Source organism: Macaca mulatta, chromosome 14 (genome assembly GCF_049350105.2).
Source record: "Macaca mulatta isolate MMU2019108-1 chromosome 14, T2T-MMU8v2.0, whole genome shotgun sequence".
Taxonomy (NCBI): Eukaryota; Metazoa; Chordata; class Mammalia; order Primates; family Cercopithecidae; genus Macaca; species Macaca mulatta.
In genome coordinates, this window is record NC_133419.1 from 48962900 (window position 1) to 48982497 (window position 19598).

At 37.0% G+C, this 19598-nt stretch overlaps 1 protein-coding gene and 1 pseudogene across 36 annotated transcripts in view; both read left to right on the forward strand.

Moving 5' to 3' along the window:
- Positions 1-19598, forward strand: part of SOX6 (SRY-box transcription factor 6) — a 660184-nt gene that overhangs the window by 116510 nt on the left and 524076 nt on the right. The window lies entirely within an intron of this gene.
- On the forward strand, positions 14359-15787 carry LOC697944 (aldo-keto reductase family 1 member B1 pseudogene; annotated as a pseudogene). The gene has a single exon (XR_013403980.1). The product of XR_013403980.1 is annotated as an aldo-keto reductase family 1 member B1 pseudogene (transcript).

The following is a 19598-nucleotide window of genomic DNA, read 5'->3' on the forward strand; positions in this document are numbered from 1 at the left end:
AAAGAAATACCTGAAACTGGGTAATAAAGATGTTTAATTGGTTCATGGTTCTGTGCGCTGTATAGGATTTTGCTTCTGGGGAGGCCTCAGGAAACTTGTAATTATGGTAGAAGGTGAAGGGGAAGCAGGAACATCTTCACATGGCCAGTAGGAGCCAGTGGACGTGATATGCACGTTTAAACAAGCACATCTGGGGTGAACTCTATCACAAGAACAGCATGGAGACATCTGCTCCCATGATTCAGTCACCTCCCACCAGGCCTTTTCTCTAACACTGGGGACTACAATTTAACATGAGATTTTGGGTGGGCTGGGGGGACACAGAGCCAACCCATATCAGTCATTTTAACAATAGTAGTTTTTCCAGTCCATGAGCATGGGATATCTTTCTACTTGTTTGTGTCCCATTCATTTTTTTTCATCAGTGTTTTACAGTTTTCCTTGTAGAGGTCTTTATCCTTGATTAAATTTATTTCTAGGTATATTTTTTTGTAGCTATTATAAACAGGATTACCCTCTTGATTTCTTTCTCAGCTAATTTATTATTAGTGCATAGAATTACTTCTGATTTTTATATGTATTTTGTATCCTGCAACTTCACTGAACTTGTTGATCAGATGTAAGAGTTTTTGGTGGAGTCTTAAGATTTTTCTAGATATAAGATTATGTCCTCTGCAAAGAGGGACAATTTGACTCCTTTTCCAATTCGTATGCCTTTTATTTCTTTCTCTTTCCTAATTGTGCTGACTAGGACTTTCAGTATTATGTTGAATAGGAGTGGTGAAAAGTAGGCATTCTTGTGTTGTTCTAGTTATTAGAGGAAAGGCCTTTAGATCTATTCATATTTGCTTTTTATATTTGGGAGCTCTGGTATTGAGTGCATATAAGTTTATTTATTTATTTTTTATTTTTATTTTTGAGATGGAGTTTCACTCTGTTGCCCAGGCTGGAGTGCAGTGGCACAATCTCCGCTCACTGCAAGCTACGCCTCCTCGGTTCATGCCATTCTCCTGCCTCAGCCTCCCGAGGAGCTGGGGCTGCAGGTGTCCACCACCATGCCCAGCTAATTTTTGTATTTTTAGTAGAGACAGGGTTTCACCTTGTTAGCCAGGATGGTCTCGTTCTCCTGACCTTGTGATCTGCCTGCCTTGGCCTCCCAAAGTGCTGGGATTACAGGTGAGCCACTATAAGTTTAGAATTCTTACATCCTTTTGCTGAGTTGTTCCCTTTATCATTATATAATGACATTTTCATCTCTTTTTACTTACTGTTTTTGACATAAAGTCTGTGTTATTTGACATAAGTATAGCTACTCCTGCTCACTTTTGGTATTCCTTTGCATGGAATATCTTTTCCATCCCTTTACTTTCAGTCACTATGTGTCTTCACAGGTGACATGAGTTTCTTGTAGACAGCATATACTTGGACTATATTTTGTATTCATTCAACCAGTCTATATGTTTTGAGTAGAAAGTTTAATCCTTTTACATTAAAGGTTATTATTGATATGTGAAGGCTTATTCCTGTCGTTTTATGAATTGATTTCTGTTTGCTTTGTCTACAATTTGTTCCTTTCTTTCTCTCTTATTTAACATTGTGGTTTGGTAATTTTCTGTAGTGGTAACATTTGAATTCTTTCCCTTACTTATTTATGTATTTGCTCTACCAGTTTTATACTTTCATGGTTTTTTTCCCATGATGGTAGATATTGTCTTATCACTTCCAGGGGTAGAACTCCATAAGCATTTCTTGTAGATCTTGTCCTGTGGTGATGAATTCCCTCAGCTTTTGCTTGTCTAGAAATGACTTTATTTCTCTTTCATTTATGAAGGATAACTTTGCTGGGTATTGCATACTTAGTGGCTGTTTTTTTTTCTCTTAGCATTTTGAATATATTATCCCATTCTCCCCTGGCCTGTAAGATTTCTGCTGATAAATCTGCTATTAGTTTGATGGGGGTACTTTTGTAAGTTACTGGGCACTTTTCTCTTGCTGTTTTAATTATCTTTGTAACTTTTTACAGTTTGACTATCATGTACTGTGGAGAAGACCTTTTTAACTTGCATCTTTCTGGGGATCTCTAAGCTTCTTATATCTGGATGTCTAATTCTCTTGCTAGATGTGGGAAGTTTTTAGCTATTAATTTCTTAAATAGGTTTTCTATCCTGTTTGTTTTCCTGTCACCTTCTGAGACACTGAAAATTTGAATATTTGGTCACTTTATGGTGTCTCACAGGTCACATACTCTTCCTTCATTCTTAAAAGTTGTTTTTTCTTCATTTCAATCTGACTGGGTTATTTCAAAAGACCTGTCTTCAAGTTCTGAAATTTATTCTTCTACTTGATATAGTGTATGATTGAAGCTTTCAAATGTATTTTTTAATTTCATTTAATGAATTCTTCAGTTACAGAATTTTTTTAAATGATATTTATCTCTTTGGTAAATTTCTCATTTCTATCCTGAATTGTTTTTCTGATTTTTTTTTTCTGTTTTTTGTCCATGTTCTCTTGTATCTCATTGATTTTCTCTAATATAATTATTTTTGAATTATTTCTCTGGGATTTCATAAGTTTTTTTTTTCATTGAAATATGTTGCTGGAGAATTATTGTTTTCCATTGGACTTGTCATCTTTCCTTTCCATTGATATCTGCACATCTGGTTTAATAATTAATTCTAATTTTCTGAATTTACATTGATAGCAGAGGACTCTTCCTTGAAGCTCTATCTATGCGGTTGGTTGAGTAGAGCACTTTGGCTTTGATCCTGGATACATGCATTAGTGTAGTCTCTGTATGATTTCTTTGGCTGTAAACAGTGTCAGTGGTGTCTGAGATTTCCTCAGTGGCTTAGGCTGTGGTTGTTAGTGAAGGCTGTGGTGATATTTTGTTGGAGACAGGGACACCAGATGGGCCAGTCCTTGTTCCCCAGTGGTTACTGTGGCAGGCTAAGCATGCCTGTTCTTGGGCCCCAGAGTGTCATACATTGGCACTGGTGTTAGTGAATCTAGGTGGGCTGATTCTTAGGCCTTCAAGTAGCTTCTTGGGTGTCAGGAATGGTAATGGTGGCCTGAATGGGTGGAAGGGTCTTTGGGTCTCTGGCCAGTGGGTGTCGCATGGATACAATGGCAGTAGCAGTGGGGGAACAACTTTCGGCTCACAACAGATCTGTGCTTTTGTTGGCAGTAGCTATGACAGGCTTGGTGGACAGTCCTTGAACCACAGGTGGCACATGTGGGTGGGTGCCAGCTATTGTGGTAGTGGTAGATTGGATAAGCTTGTCCTCAGGTTCCCAGGAGGAGTACTTGGGAGCCAATGATGGTGGATAGGGCAGAGCAATCCCCAAGCACCCAGATGATGTGGCACTTGGTGGGGCAGAGCACTGCCAGGTAGATCTGTCCCAAGTCCCCCTTGGTGGTACATATGGGCACTAGTTTTGATAGGTGGGGGCAGGATGATTTCCAGGCTCATGGCAGAATGTTTGAGTGGGGACAGCAGTGGCTGTGCTGCAGCCCTACTTTTGGGGATTGTGGAGGTACTTTAAGTGGCCGCAGCTATAGACAAGTGGCTAGGGAGCATGCGCTTCGGCCCCAGGTAGTGGCTCTGGGCAGGGTTGTCTGTCCTTAGGATGGTTGTAAATGAACTATGGCCCTGCTGCTGAGAATGGTGGGGTTGTTGCCAGTGGCTCTTGTTTCAGCTTTGGCAGTGGCAGCCAGCAGCAGTGACTGGCTGCAGGTAGAGAGTGTCAATGGGGATCCAGGGATGTGGAGATGCAGGGGCTGTTGGGCTCCAAGGCAGGATGCAGTCTAGAGGGTGCTGGGCTCTCAAAATGGCATCTTGCTGTAGTTGCTTAGGACTTGGGGCAGTGTGTGAGAACCAATGTGAGCTCCCTCTTTGGAGCCATATTGTCACATGGTCTCCTGGCAGCTTCCTATGTTAGTCTCAGTGCACACCAAGGTCGACAAGCTCCCCTATGATTAGGAGTGCAGGAGTTCACTGTGGGAATGTGGACCACTGAGGATCTTTCACTTCCATTTTCCCTACACTGGGGAGCCTTTCCAAGCTCCCATCTGATACTGCCAAGCAGGCTGCCTGGTTTCCCTTTCCTTCCTTACCTTAGGTGTTTCCTATTACTTCCCTATTGAATTTCAGTGTTCTGTCTTAGGTTATCTATTTGAAGTATGATTATCGACTTCCTATTTTGATTCTTCTTTGTGTGGGAGGCCTACCAGATGCCTATAGTCTGCAATCTTGAAACCCCTTTGTTTTTTTTTCCTTAACACAAATGGTACTTTATTATACACATTTGCTTGTATATGACTTTTTAAAAGTTTCACAATACATATTGAGGATATATGTATCAGGATGTGTAGACTTTCTCATTCATTTTATTTGTTTTATTTTTATTTATTTATTTTGAGACAGAGTTTTGCTTTGTCACCCAGGCTGGAGTGCAATAGCGGGATCTCAGCTCACTGCAATGTCCGCCTTCTGGGTTCAAGGGATTCTGCTGCCTCAGCCTCCTGAGTAGCTGGGACTACAGGCATGCACCACCATGCCTGGCTAATTTTGTATTTTTAGTGGAGATGGGGTTTCACCATGTTGGCCAGGCTAGTCTTGAACCCCCTGACCTCTAGTGATCTGCCCACCTCGGCCTCCCAAAGTGCTGGGATATAGGCATGAGCCACCATGCCTGGCCTCTCATTTCTTGTAACTGACTACATTATATTCCAGTGTCTGGGTGTAGTATAACATATTTAACCTGTCTTCATTAATGGACTTTTTGATTGGTTCTAATCTTTTGGTATTACTAACAATATTGCAGTGAATATTCTTGTATATCCTTCTTTGTGTTCTTGTATAAATGTCTATGTAGGAAAAATTTATAGAGATGGAATTATGGGTTAAAGGTTATATTCAATTAAATTTTAAATAAATATTATCAAATTGCCTTTCACAGCTGCTGTATCAATTTGTACTCCTAACAATAATGTTTGAGAGTGCTTATTTCTGTATACTCTGGACCATACAGGTGAAAACTGATATCTCATTGTTTTAGTTTGTATTTTTATCATTTGAATTAGGTTGCTTATAATATGTTTAAATATTAGACATTTGAGAAAAACTTGTTTTTAACCTCTTTATTATAGAATATAATACCCAAATACAAAATGGAAATGTGCACAAAAGAAGAATTTTTATCATAAAGTGAGTATCTGTGTAACTACCACCCAGGTTAAGAAATAGAATGTTTATGTTACCTGGAAGCCTTTATTCTTCTGATGCCAACCACTACTCCCCTTCCTCCTCCAAAGGGAGAAACATCAATACCTTTCTTTTATGATAATCACTTCTTTGCTTTTCTTTATACTTTCACCCCCAGAGCATGCATGCCTATACAACACACTGTTTGGTCTGTCTGTTCTGTACTTTATATAAATGGACTTTATATATCCTTTTGTTTCTGGATCCTTTCATTTCATATAAGATTTGTAGATACATTCTTGTTATTTTGTGTAGCAGTAATTTGCTCATTTTCATTGTTTTATAGTATTCCATTCTATGATTATGTCACAGTTTGCCCATTCTGCTGTTGACAGACATTTCCAGTTTGGGACTAATGTGAATAATGCATTCTTGTATACTTGGTGTGCAAGTGCCTGCACCTTTGTTGGATAAATTATTAGAAGTAGAATTTCTGGATGATAGGATGTGGTATTTTTATCTATATTGGATAATGTCAAGCTGTTGTTGTACAAATTCTTCCAATTTACACTTCCACTAGCAGTGTATGAGGGTTCCTGTTGTCATATACTTTCTCCCATTATTTATATTATCAGTCTTTATAGTTTAAACATTCTGGTGGCTATGAGGTGACATCTTATAATTTTAATTTTCAGTTCCTTAAATATTAATGAAGTTAAGCACATTTTGATGTTTATTGGCCATATAGAAATCCTCTTTTATGAATCCATTTTTGGGTCCATTTTTCTATTCAATTTCTTGTCTTTTTTAATTGATATGTAGGAGTTTTAATACATTCTGGATACAGACCAGTTCATAGTCTTAGTCTGGATTCCAACAAAAGTAGAGCCTTGTGATGAGCACTAGGGTACAGATAGCTTTTTGGGAGATAATCCCAGGAAGTAGAAGTGAGGGAGTAGTGAGGTTTGGAAGAAGGAAAAAGCCTCCTTCTTATTAAGGTCACACTATAGGCAATGGGAACTGGATTCTTCTAGAACCTCTGAGAAGAGCACAGAAAGCCTTCCTGAAGGAGGAGAATCTGAAGCACTTATTCAATGCTGATTAAGTTTCTTCCAGTGGTGTTTACTACCCCATCTTCCAAGCTGAGCTTGTGCTTCGCTAAACATATTTCCATGGCCTTCAGAGAAGGTCATGAAGCAGAAGGTGGCAGAATGTTCAGTGAATGCTTGGGATGAGATACGAGCAAGGTGAGTCTGCACTCACATGGGACTGTCCATTGCAGCTCTGGTTAACATCAGAACTGGCCCAGGGAACTCCTAAGTAGTGGCACCAATGGCATCCTTTCTGTTTTGTAGATACCTTTTTTCCACACTGAAAGATGCCTTTACTCTCTTATGGTGTCTTTTGATGAACAGAAATGCTTAATATTATTTATGTAATCAAATAAAATTTATCTTTTCCCATTTTGGGTAATGCTTTAAATATTTTGTTTAAAAAATCTTTTCTTACCCTGAGTTCATGAGGACATTCTCAAGCTACTTTTTTAGGTAGTGTATTTTTTTTTGAGAAGGTGATGAAAGATATGGGTAATTTCTCCAGAAACATACAAATCATTTTATATAACTTTAAGGTGTTCATGGAACCTTTGAAGGCCTTCCATAGAACCCCTAGTTTTACTGATTTTACTGATCCCAAGTTAAGAATCTCTAGTCATTGTTTTACCTTTTTGATTTAGACCCATAGACCACCTGGAACTGATCTTTGCGTCGTGTGATATGAGATAGGGAGCAAGTTTTATTTTATTTTTTCATATGAATGTCTAATTGACCCAACATCATTTATTGAAAAAACAAAAACCAAAACTTTATTTTTTCCTCATTGTTCAATAGTGTCAACTTGTTATAAATCAAGTACATATACCTGCTTAGTTTTTATTCATTTTTCTGTGCTCTCTAGTCTGTTCCAAAGGAACGTTTTTCTCCTCTTGTGCCAGTTACTCTGTATTAATTACTGTTACTTTATAGTTTATCTTGATATCTGATAGATCAAGTCTATTCTTTGTGCACAAGATTTTCTTGGATGTTTGGATTTTCATATGAATTTCAAAATGAACTTAGCGTATTATGCACACACACACACATAACACACACACACACACAGTTGGAATTCAGATTAGAATTGCACTGGTATCTCTAGATTAATTTGGGGAGATTGACTTCTTTATAATTTTGAGTCTTCTGATCCATGATGTAGTATAGCTCTCCACTTGCTGAGTCTTAACTTATTCTCAAAAATGTTACATAGTTTATTGCAATGAGGCCTTGCATATCTTTCATTACAAGTCTTACCTAGGTATTTGATATTTGTGATAGTTTTATATAGATGATATTTATAAATTTCATTTTGCTTGGGATTGTATGTAGAAAAACAATGTATTTTTTTGTAGAATCCTCTTGCATAAAACAAAATTGCCAAGCCCATTTGTTAATTACAATTCTTCAACTGTAGGTTATTTTGAATTTTCTTTCTATATAATAATATCATCTGCAAATTGTGGCAATTTGATTTCTTCTTTTAAATTTCTATATTTTGCATGTATTTTTCTTGTCTAATTGTACTGTCTAATACTTCCAATGCAATGTTGAAAATAGAAGTAGTGGGCATCTTTATTGCATTCTCTATCTCAAAGAAAATGCTGCTGACATTTTATTATTAAGAATCATGGTATGATGTTTGCCTAAAAATACTGTTTTTTGTGCACTTGTTGCAGTTGTTGGGTGTACTATGATAAATATGTCAATTAGGTCAAATTTGTTGATGGTATTAATTAAATCTTTTACATTTTTCTGCCTTTAAAAGTCTACTTATTTTATCATTTTTCCAGAGAGCATTTTAAAATTTTTACTTTCAGTTATGAACTTCTCTTATACTTCTGGCAAGCTTAGCTAAATATTTTGAGAATATGGCATTAGGTTTATATAAACTTAGAACTGTTATATCTTATTGATGAATTGACTTTTTAATCATTACTATTACTGTTACTATTATTGTTACTATTATCTTTATCCCTAATAATGCTCTTTGTCTTTAACCCTTTTTTGTCTGATATTGTAGTTTTCTTTTGGTTAGTGCTTGCACCAAAACCAAAATCTGTTTAACTCAGAACTTCCTAAACTCATATGAACATAGAATTTTATTAAGGCATAATATCTATTAAGATCTCAGGAAACAAGTGGTATATAGAACACACTTTGTAAAATAGTGATCTAAAAGAGATGATTATTAAAGGAGTATACCTAGGGGTTTATAGATAAGAGAACTATTTAGATATCTCCAGTAAAGCAGGGTTAAGCAAACTATGTTCAGGGAGCCCAATCTGGCACACTACCTGTTCTTGTAAATAAAATTTTATTGGAATACAGCTATGCCTACTTATTTATGTAATTTCTATAATTGCTTTGGCTCTATGATGGCAGAGTTGGGTAGAGACTGGCTATCAAAGCTTAAATTGTTTACTGTCTGACCTTTTACAGAAAATTTGGCAATTATTTTTCCTGCTAATAATTGCCAAAAGTTGTTGAACACTTATTACTTTGTGGGCTCAGTATGTTGCTAGATATTTTATATAGGTAATCTCATTTTATTATCCTTAAAATCTTTTAAGGTAGGTGGGATGAGATTGTGTTTATTTTACAAATGAGGAACCTAAAATGCAGAGAAATTAAATAATTGCCCATGGTTACATATCTACTAAATGTCAGAACCAGGGTTTGAAGCTAGATCTGCCTCCTAGCCTTCACTCTCTGACTATACTAGACTGCCTTCTGGTTCCTGTTGTTTTAGTAGAGTGTGAAGTAATGGAATAAAAAGTTAAGAAGGTTAAAAAACTCATACTTTGAAGTGCCATTGTTACTCTAAGAGGTTAGCTATGTGAGGTATACCTGTTAACTGCCAGGGTACTGGACTAATTGCTTTACGTGTTATCCATTCAGTTTTAGCAATGAATCTGTGTTGCATTTTTAAATTGAAGTTATTTATCAAGGAAAAAGTAGTTAATCTATCTCAGACCATACTTTCAAAGGAATATTGATGATTTAAAGATAGTTAGATAACTCTATTGACTATGTCTATTATATAATACAGTGGATACACACCACAAATGTTTTCTCATGCTATTGTCTAGGTTCCAAATAAAAGTTTTAATAACCACATAATGACATAATATTATGACTAGTGAGTTGCCTGTATTTTAAACTTTCACTTATTTTTGGAGGTAGGATATAGAACTCACATTATTAATTAGAAGATTTACTTGCATGTTAATAACAATTTAGAAAATACTCTGAATATTGCTCAAGATTGTGACCTTCACAAGTGTGAACTCTGTATAAAATAGTAGAACTGCATACTTTTTTTTTGCTTAATTTATTTTTTCCAACTTAAAATGTTTAGCATTAAGGAAATTTAGAAAAATGTGAAAAATGGAAAGATAGTGTTTACCTATTGTCCCATGCCCATTGGCAGCCTTTGTTAACAGCTTATTCCTCTCAGTCCTTTTCCTAAGAACATAGTCTTTTATTACTTTTTAAAAAGTATGTGAATATAATTTTTATCCCCCCTTTTTGGCTTTACGTCATATGCCTAGTAATGGGAAACTCTGACTTCAAATGAAAGCTCTGTCAGCAACTTGTCATGTGGTCCTAAGAGAGTTGTATGTCTGTTTCCTTGCCTGTAAACTTGGGCACATTTCATTCTGCTATCCCTGATATTTTTACTTAGAATGTGAGGCAACCTCCGAGGCTAGGCCAGATCTTGTCTGGACTTCAAAGTGAAATCTTCAAATTGTTATGAAGAAGATACAGTAAAATGATAAGCAGGATCTCTCCATATGATCCTCTTTGTTTCTTTGTTTTTGAGAGTGAGCAAAAGACCTAAGGTAAGGTTGAGAAGGACTAACCTGTAGTGTGCAACTAAGCTCCTAGTGGGTCTACAGTGTTTATTTGTTAGGTGTGATAATGTGGTAGCATTGCCAAGGACACAACTGTAGGGTCTTGTACCCTTAAGGCATTCCTCTTTAAAAAGTGGGTGACTATACTAGCCACCACATCACCTAAGATGTGACTTGAGCTCATTTCATTTGAGTCTTAGGGAAAAAGCAAAAAGGGAAACACATTTATGGAAGGCATACCGCATCTAGTAAGCATTTTCATATGTCAAATCCCCACAAAAACTTTGGGAAGTAAATATTAACATCCTCATCTTTAAAAGTATTTTCTTTATTTTAGAAAGTGACATTATATAGTTTTATAATCTGCTTTCTTTTCTTTACATATTGCATACAAAGCTGTAATTATTTGTCTTCTTTACTAGGCTGTGAACTCCCTGAAGTCACCAACTCTACTGCATTCATTTTTGTTTTCTCAGGGCTTAATACAGTGTCTGGCACAGAGTAAGCATCCAGTAAATGATGAGTAAGGATGATTTACTCTAGAAATTAGGACTTTTAGATAATTAGCCCATAGTTATCAAATCTTTATTTTCTCTTCTTTCAGCATCTCTCTTCCTTTTAATTTCTACTGCAAATTTAGGAATGCTTGAAAAATGTAAAGTGCCACATACATGCAAGTTGAGACTATGTTGACTCTCTGTATTCCCATAAGTTGTTCTGGTCTGTATCCAGTTGATAATGCAGTTGTTATTTTTATAATAGTCTAAGTACATATTTGCGCAACAGGCGGTGTCAACTCATCTAAGTTACTTGCTGTTATTTGCCTGATACTTTTAAATTACAGCGCTTCATTACTGAAGTCATTATTTGTGGTTAAGAGGGAGTGGTACTGAGAGTGGTAGCAAGAAGACTTTTAAAAAATGAGGATTAAAGTTGACCATCTTTTGCTGTCTTTAAATTTATCTTGATTTAATTATCTAGAACAAGTACAAAGAATGGCCCTGCCTCAGTTTTTTCTATATGTCTACTCTATATAAAATACACTGATTAAAAAGAGGTATGGTCTTAAAAATTAAAATTTATTTGCAAGATTTTGTTAAATGATTGCTTTTTAAATCTCTGCCACTCTACTGTTACTCCATTTTGTGAGCAGAACTCAGGAAGAGAAAACTCAGCAAGGATAGGAATCCTCTTCTCTTTCTGGATATGATAGTGTACTGCAAAAGCAAGACTATTCTAACTATAGCATCTATCTTACAATGAATCCAAATGCCATTCCTGGAGGTCTGGGATTATGCTTTATTGTCCTGTATCCCTAGATATCCATATTCATGCTGTTCATCCTGTGGGCTCTCAGAAATATTAGTTGAATTGCTGAAGAATTGCTTGTATCTTTATCTCAGATTTTTTTAAAAAGCACCCTGCAATTAACTAAGACTTAATTTTTTAGTTAAATTCCAATGTCTAGTTTCTAATACCTCCTTATATTTAAGAAAACATTGTTATTTTATTTTTATAAAACAGGAACTCCAAAATCATTGGGAATCTTTTCTGTAAAATAAGACATTTTACAGAGTTACAAAATTTTCATTTTTCCACAAAAGTTTTTGTGAGCATACCCTCATTTAGCACAGTTTCTCTTTAGCCTGGGAGTTTTTGAATTTTAGTGTGCTAGGAATTATCTGAAGAATGCTTAAAATTAGATTAATGGGCCAACTCTCAGAATCATAGAATTGATTGGTTTGGGTGGAGCTTTAATAATCTTTAAAATTATTTTATTTTATTTTATTTTTGAGGTGGAGTCTCGTTCTGTCACCCAGGCCAGAGTGCAGTGGCGCAATCTTGGTTCACTGCTGCCTGTGTCTCCCGGGTTCAAGTGATTCTTCTGCCTCAGCCTCCTGAGTAGCCAGGACTACCATGCCCAGCCAATCTTTATATTTTTAGTAGAGATGGGGTTTCACCACATTGGCCAGGCTGGTCTCGAACTTCTGACCTCAAGTGATTCGCCCACCTTGGCCTCCCAAAGTGCTGGGATTACAGACATGAGCCACCGCACCCGCTCACAAATTTTTTATTTTAATAAGCACTCTAAGCAGTTCTGATATAGATAGTCTGTGGATTATGTTTTGATAATGACTTTTTTTCTCCAGACCTACTCATACAGGACCCTTTGCCTTTTTAAAAACTATTATTATTAACTAGTTATCTCTGAAATCACACAGGCTGTAAGAAAAAAGATCTTAAAAAAAAAGATCTTAAAAATAACAAAAGTTATTTCAAAGAAGTTTATTTTGATAAGAAAAGCAACGGGCATGAAGGAATAAAGGAGAACAAGTTTATTAGGTGAAAAGTTACAAAATATATTCTTTTTTTACTCACTGTGAAATTTTTATTTGATTTTTGTCAGGTTGCCATGCTGCCTTGTGTTTATAAAGTATGTGGAATATTTCTTTCTTTTTTTTTTTTTTTTTGAGACGGAGTCTCGCTCTGTTGCCCAGGCTGGAGTGCAGTGGTGCGATCTCGGCCCACTGCAAGCTCTGCCTCCTGGGTTCACGCCATTCTCCCGCCTCAGCCTCCCGAGTAGCTGGGACTACAGGCGCCCGCTACTATGCCTGGCTAATTTATTTTTGTATTTTTAGTAGAGAAGGTGTTAGCCAGGATGGTCTCGATCTCCTGACCTCATGATCGGCCTGCCTCAGCCTCCTAAAGTGCTGGGATTACAGGCGTGAGCCACCACGCCCGGCCGGAATATTTCTTTAGTGAAGATGTCAAAATACAAATTTTGGGGATTAAGTCACATGGTGATTCTGTAAATAGTTTTTGGAAGCTTGTGGTCTGTAATTTGATCTTGGTTCATAATGATAAGCTGCCTTTGTAAAATACCTTTATAAAGTAATGACATGGGGTCTTCTAAATATTCCCGCCCTTCCTCTCCCCTCCCCTCTCCTCTCCTCTCCTGCCCTCCCCTTCCCTTCCCTTTCCTTCCCTTCCCTTTTCTGAGACAGGATCTCACTCTGTTGCCCAGGGTAGAATGCAGTGGCGTCATCTTAATTCACTGCAGCCCCAACCTCCTGTGCTCAAGTGGGCTTCCCGCCTCAGCTTCCTGAGTAGCTGGGACTACAGGTGTGTGTCACCATGCCTGGCTATTTTTTTTTTTTTTTTTTTTGAGACAGAGTCTTGCCCTGTCACCCAGGCTAGAGTGCAGTGGCAAGATCTCAGCTCACTGCAACCTCCACCTCCAGGGTTCAAGCAATTCTCCTGCCTCAGCCTCCCAAGTAACTGGGATTATAGCCACACGCCACCATGCCCAGCTTAGTTTCTGTATCTTTAGTAGAGATGGGGTTTCAGCATGTTGGCCAGGCTGGTCTCGAACTCCTGACCTCATGACCTGCCCACCTTGGCCTCCCAAAGTGCTGCGGTTACAGGTGTGAGCCACTGCACCTGGCTGCCTGGCTAATTTTTAAATTTCTTTTGTAGAGACGGGGGTCCAGGATGGTTTTGAACTCTTCACCTTAAACGACCCTCCCACCTCGACCTCCCAAAGTGCTGGGATAACACGTGTGAATCACTGCACCTGGCCCTCATTTTTTTTTTTTTTTTTTTTTTTTTTTTGTGTAGACACTTTTTATACTGACCACTTTGTTCATATATAGCTCTTATTGAATTATTCTTTCAGGAGAGCAGTAAAGTGTTGGCAGTTGTAAAAATGTGTCAAATTTATGCAATCCTATCTCTGATTTACAATTCAGCTACACATGTTGGCAGAGGTGAACTGGTGGGCCTAAGGAAATGCAACAATAATTCCTCCTCTCTTCACCCTGAAATACCTTGATCCTGACCATATAATTTATTAAAGTAGGCTTAGGGTATGTTACATTAAAGTGTAAAGGTATTCTTCCTAGTGGGTGTGGATAGTATAAAGTTGTAGAATCTTAGAGTGGTAGTGACTTTAGAGGAGAACTGATACAGCAGTTCCTGAATACCAGTCTCCATCTAGGCCAACTGTAACAGTCACCTCCAGAGCTTTTAAAAAAATGTAAACTCCTGGTCCACTCAAGGAGATTTTGGTTTAGGAAGTCTGGAGTGGGGCCCAGAAATTTGAACTTTATAAAAGATTTTTAGGTGATTATATAATCAGCTAAGTTTTGGTACAACTTTAAACTCTGTAAGAATTCTTTCTACAACATTCTTGGTAAAGAGTCATGCAGTCTCAACTTTGACAACTTCTATTTGATGAGGCAACTTATTTCATTGCTTTAAAAGATTTATCTTGGACTGAACTAGGCACAGTTCTGGGTGGGAGTCTGGGGAGTGCAGCAGCCATGGCCAGCCACCTCGTGCTCAACAACGGTACCAGGATGCTCATCCTGGGGCTGGGCACCTGGAAGCCCCCTCCATGCCAGGTGACTGAGGCTGTGAAGGTGGCCATCGATATTGGGTACTGCCACCTTGACTGTGCCCATGTGTGCCAGAATGAAAATGAGGTGGAGGTGGCCATTCAGGAGAAGCTCAGGGAGCAGGTGGTGAAGTGTAAGGAGCTCTTCGTTGTCAGTAAGTTGTGGTGCATGTGCCATGAGAAGCGCCTGGTGAAAGGAGCCTGCCAGAAGACGCTCAGTGGCCTGAAGCTGGACCCCTGGACCTTTACCTTATTCACTGGCCAACTGGCTTTAAGCCTGGGAAGGATGAATCAGGCAGTGTGGTTCCCAGTGACACCAACATTCTGGACACATGGGTGGCCATGGAAGAGCTGGTGGATGAAGGGCTAGTGAAAGCTATTGGCATCTCCAACTTCAACCATTTCCAGGTGGAGAGGATCTTAAACAAACCTGACTTAAAGGATAAGCCTGTGGTTAACCAGATTGAGTGCCACCCGTACTTCACTCGGGAGAAGTTAATCCAGTACTGCCAGCCCAAAGGCATTGTGGCCACTGCCTACAGCCCCCTCGGCTCTCCCTATAGGTACTGGGCCAAGCTCGAGGACCCTTCCCTCCTGGAGGATCCCAGGATCAAGGCGATCACAGCCAAGCACAATAAAACTACAGCCCAGGTCCTGATCCGGCTCCCCATGCAGAGGAACTTGGTGGTGATCCCCAAATCTGTGACACCAGAACGCATTGCTGAGAACGTTAAGGTCTTTAACTTTGAACTGAGCACCCAGGATGTGACCACCTCACTCAGCTACAACAGGAACTGGAGGATCTGTGCCTTGGTGAGCTGTGCCTGCCACAAGGATTACCCCTTCCATGAAGAGTTTTGAAGCTGTGGTTGCCTGCTCATCCCTAAGTGACCTATACCTGTGTTTCCTGCCTCATTTGTTTTCATTGCAAAGGTAGTATGGCCTGTGTCACTCAGCAGTGGGACAGCAAACTGTAGAGTGGCCAGCAAACTGTAGAGTGGCCAGCAAGGGTGTGTCCAGCTTGATGTTGGATCTGAAGAGCCCTGTCAGTAGAGTAGAGGTCTCTTCCAGTTTGCTTTGCCCTTCTTTTTGCCCTGCTGGGGAAAGTACAACCTGAATACCCTTTTCTGACCAAAGGGAAGCAAAATCTACCAGGTCAAAATAGTGCAAGTAACAGTGAGTTTTGACTGCTTGGAACTGTAACCCTTTCAGCAAGACTTCGCTTTGCCTCAAATAAAAAGTGCTTTTGTGAGCTTGAAAAAAAAAAAAAAAAAAAAGGTTTATCTTGGACTGAACTACAACCTACCACTTTGTAATTTCCAGCCACAAGTATTGTTCTTTCTTTGGGAAGGAGGAAAAAGAAACTAATTTTGATCAGCATTTACTATATTATATTTGCTGTGCTAGGTATCATTGCCTCTTACTGTATGCTTGAAAAAACTAAGGTAATTTCCTTGGCTGCAAAATGGAGTATCCGAGTAGATCAGCAGTTATCAAAATGTGGCCTGTGGACACAGGGGATCCCTGAGTCCCTTTCAGAGGGCGTGTTGTCAAAACTATTTTCATCATAATGGGAAATTGCTAGTTGCCTTTTTCACTGTATTGACATTTGCACTGAGTATGCAGAGCAATTTTGCATTAAAACTGCTGGTGCCTTAGCACACATTAAGACAGTGGCACCAAATTATGTTAGTAGTCATTGAATTCTTTATTATTACCACTCATGAAAACAAACAAACAAAAAGCCAGTTTCACTTAAGAGCATTGTAGATGAAACAGTAAAATTATTAATTTTATTAACTCTTGACCCTTCTTTAATACTCTCTGTGCTGAAATGGGAAGTATGTATAAGGCACTTACACTACATACCCAAGTATGATGGTTATCTTGAGGAAAATCACTTGTAATTGAGTTGAACTAACTACTTTTTTCAAAGAACACCATATTTTACTTGAAAGAACAACTAACAAACACACAATGGTTATTTAGACTTAAAAACCTGGCAGACATATTCTCAAAAATGAACAAAGTGAGCCTGCCTATTTTGAGGAAAGCAAGTGACACTTTTTTGTCAATAAAATTTGAGCTTCCAAGAGCAAATGAGTAGTTTGGAAAGCTTTTACCCACCACCACAATCATGATTGCTTCCCAATACTTAAAAACCTTTCTGATAAGATTGGGTGGTGATATTAAGAAATGTGGTTTTAACAATATTGCATAATAGAACATGTCAATGTTTTAAACTCAGTGAGCCAATATTTCTCAAACGAAGTAATGTATGGTGTTACAAAGTCAGGTATAGCTAAAAGATCCATTTAAAGGTGATTTGATTTTAGAGTAATGGAATACAAAAAGTTTATTGATATTCAAGTTTTAGATTCCATATTGCAATTAACCTTTGAGAAATGATTACTTGTCAAATTTTGATGTAATGTAAAAGAATAGCCACAATTATTTGAAAAGGCTATTAAAACATTCTGCCTCTTTCTATCTGTGTGAAAATGGATACTTTTCATGTACTTCCACCAAACCAACATATCACAACAGATTGAATGCAGTAGCACCTGTGATAATCTAGCTGTCTTTTTCTAAACCGGACATTTAAGAGATTTGCAAAAATGTAAAGCAATGCTAGTTTTCTCTCTCTTTTTTTTATTTTGGAAATTATGCTTATATTTCACAAAATATTTTATAATACTATGTAATAGTTTCATTATTGTTATTTAAAATATTTAAAATATTTAAAGTTTAATTTCTAATATACTAAGTATTGATAAATGTAACAATAGCTCTTTGGGACCCTCAATACTTTTTAGGACTGTAAGGGAGTCCTGAGACCTAAGAGTTTGATAACCACTGGACTCCATGATCTCCAAGTTCATTCCAACCACCATCATTGAACATGCAACCATTCTATTGTAACATGGTTTCCATAAAGTTTCCCAGCCATTCTCCTCTGAATGCTTTGCCAATGTCCCTTCTAAGTGGTGGCCCTCAATACCAAAATAATATTGAAGAGATATAGGTTGAGCAACATAGAATACATGAATAAGCTATTATGAGGTGGCTTCAATAATAACTACCTTTGGAGATCTTTAAGAATAGGTGAAATTCCTATTTCTTTAAGGAAGCAAGTTCTTCCAGAACAGCAGAGTGGTGGACTAGGTAGCATCTTAAATTGTCTTCCTTGATACCTCACAAATACTCTAACCTTTTGCATTAGGAGACACAATTTTCTATTCAGTATTGTGATGTTTTTAATTATTAACATCTCCATTTAAAAAAAATACTGGACATTAGCTTAATGTCAGTTCTACTGAAAGTCAAATTTTACATTTTATTATTTATAGTTAATTCAAATTCTGCATAATTTAATATGATTATTAAGGAAAAAGAAAACTAAGCATTATGTAGTTCAAGAAACATGGGTTTAATCTAGTAAAGCCGTAAGCAAAAAAAGTGATAATAACAGTGAAGAATTGAAATTTTTAAATTGATGGAGCTTTGGAGGAAATAGCAATAGTTTTAATGCAACAATCACATCTCCTGGAAAACCCACTTCAATTTGCATACAGGATATTTTTAATGTGTAATTTTAATTTTGATATATGAAAGACCAGGCATTGATATTTTCCTAAAAGTTAGTTGAGAGAATCAATGCTTTGAAGACAGTTGTTTTAATTCAGTGGCTCACTATGTATAATATTAGTAAAATCAATGCATCAATAAATTTAAAACATTATTTAATTCTTGACTTCAGTTTTAATCATGCAATGCTACAATTTAATATAAAAGCAGACAAAATTTGTTACAGGTGTTTTGGAAGCACTTTAGTACTTTAAATAATACCTCAGAATCACTGAATCTCAGGGCTGTAAGGTCATTTAGTACAACCACCCATTTGATACTTGAACTTTCTTGCTAACTCAAATAATAAAAAGAAGGTAAGGGGAGGGGGGTTACTAAAAACAGAAGTGGGTTTGGCTTAAAGACAGGCTTCAGGCAGGATTTAAAAATGTAGCTTGAAAGCTTTTAAAGTCTAATTATACAGGGGGGTGGCAATGTTTTTATTTGCTATTTACCTTTGATCTATTACCTATTTTTGGTAGAGTGGGACAAGCTTTTGTGAAAATGTTTATGGTTTCTTCATTTGATGTTAAGACACTCATTTGAAGTTGCCCTGTAATTTTGAGGGTTTTTAAAACTAATATTAATATTTGGCTTTTGCCCCCAGACTAATAGCAAGTTATCCTAGATCTGGGTGATTTCTTTTGAATCTCTAAGTGATGTACTGGATTTAGAAATAGCTTCCTCATTTTGGCACACATTAGACATGCTAAGTATAAAAAATCTAAATAATATCAAACCATAAGAGTAAGAAAGTAAAAATAACCTATGGCACCCTGCCCAATGTTAATATTTTTGTTAAATTATATTTTGTGAAACTTATACATGCATATATATTTGATTTTCACATAAATATTTGATATTCTATAAATTGGTGGGCTTTTATTATACACATTTTTTATTCAACAATGTATTGTGGCAATCTTTTTTGTCAATAAATATAGATTTATATAATGATTTTTAATAATTACAGGGTAGGGTTATATGTTTTTAGCACAATTTACTTATTCAATCAATTCCTAATTCTGGCTATTATAAAAAACTGTAGTAAACATACATATTAAATGTGTGTATCTTTTATCATATTTATAATGAGCTCCTTAAGATAATTTTTGAAAGTAATGTTGAAATCTCAAAGGATATGGACAGTAAAAGTTTTAAAACTTATTATAAAATTGCCATTCAGAAAAGTCATACATTTATAATCCCATCAATAGTACATGAAAGTGCTTATTTTTCCACACTCTCACCAATACCAGTTTTTGTCCAGTTTATAAAATGTTTTGCCAATATTATGAGAGAAAATATTTTATTTACGTTTATTTGGCTATTTGGGAGATTATACACATTTTCATATTATTGGACATTTGCATTTATTCATTTGTACACTTCTTCTTTGTATCCCTTGTTTTTTTTTTTTTTTT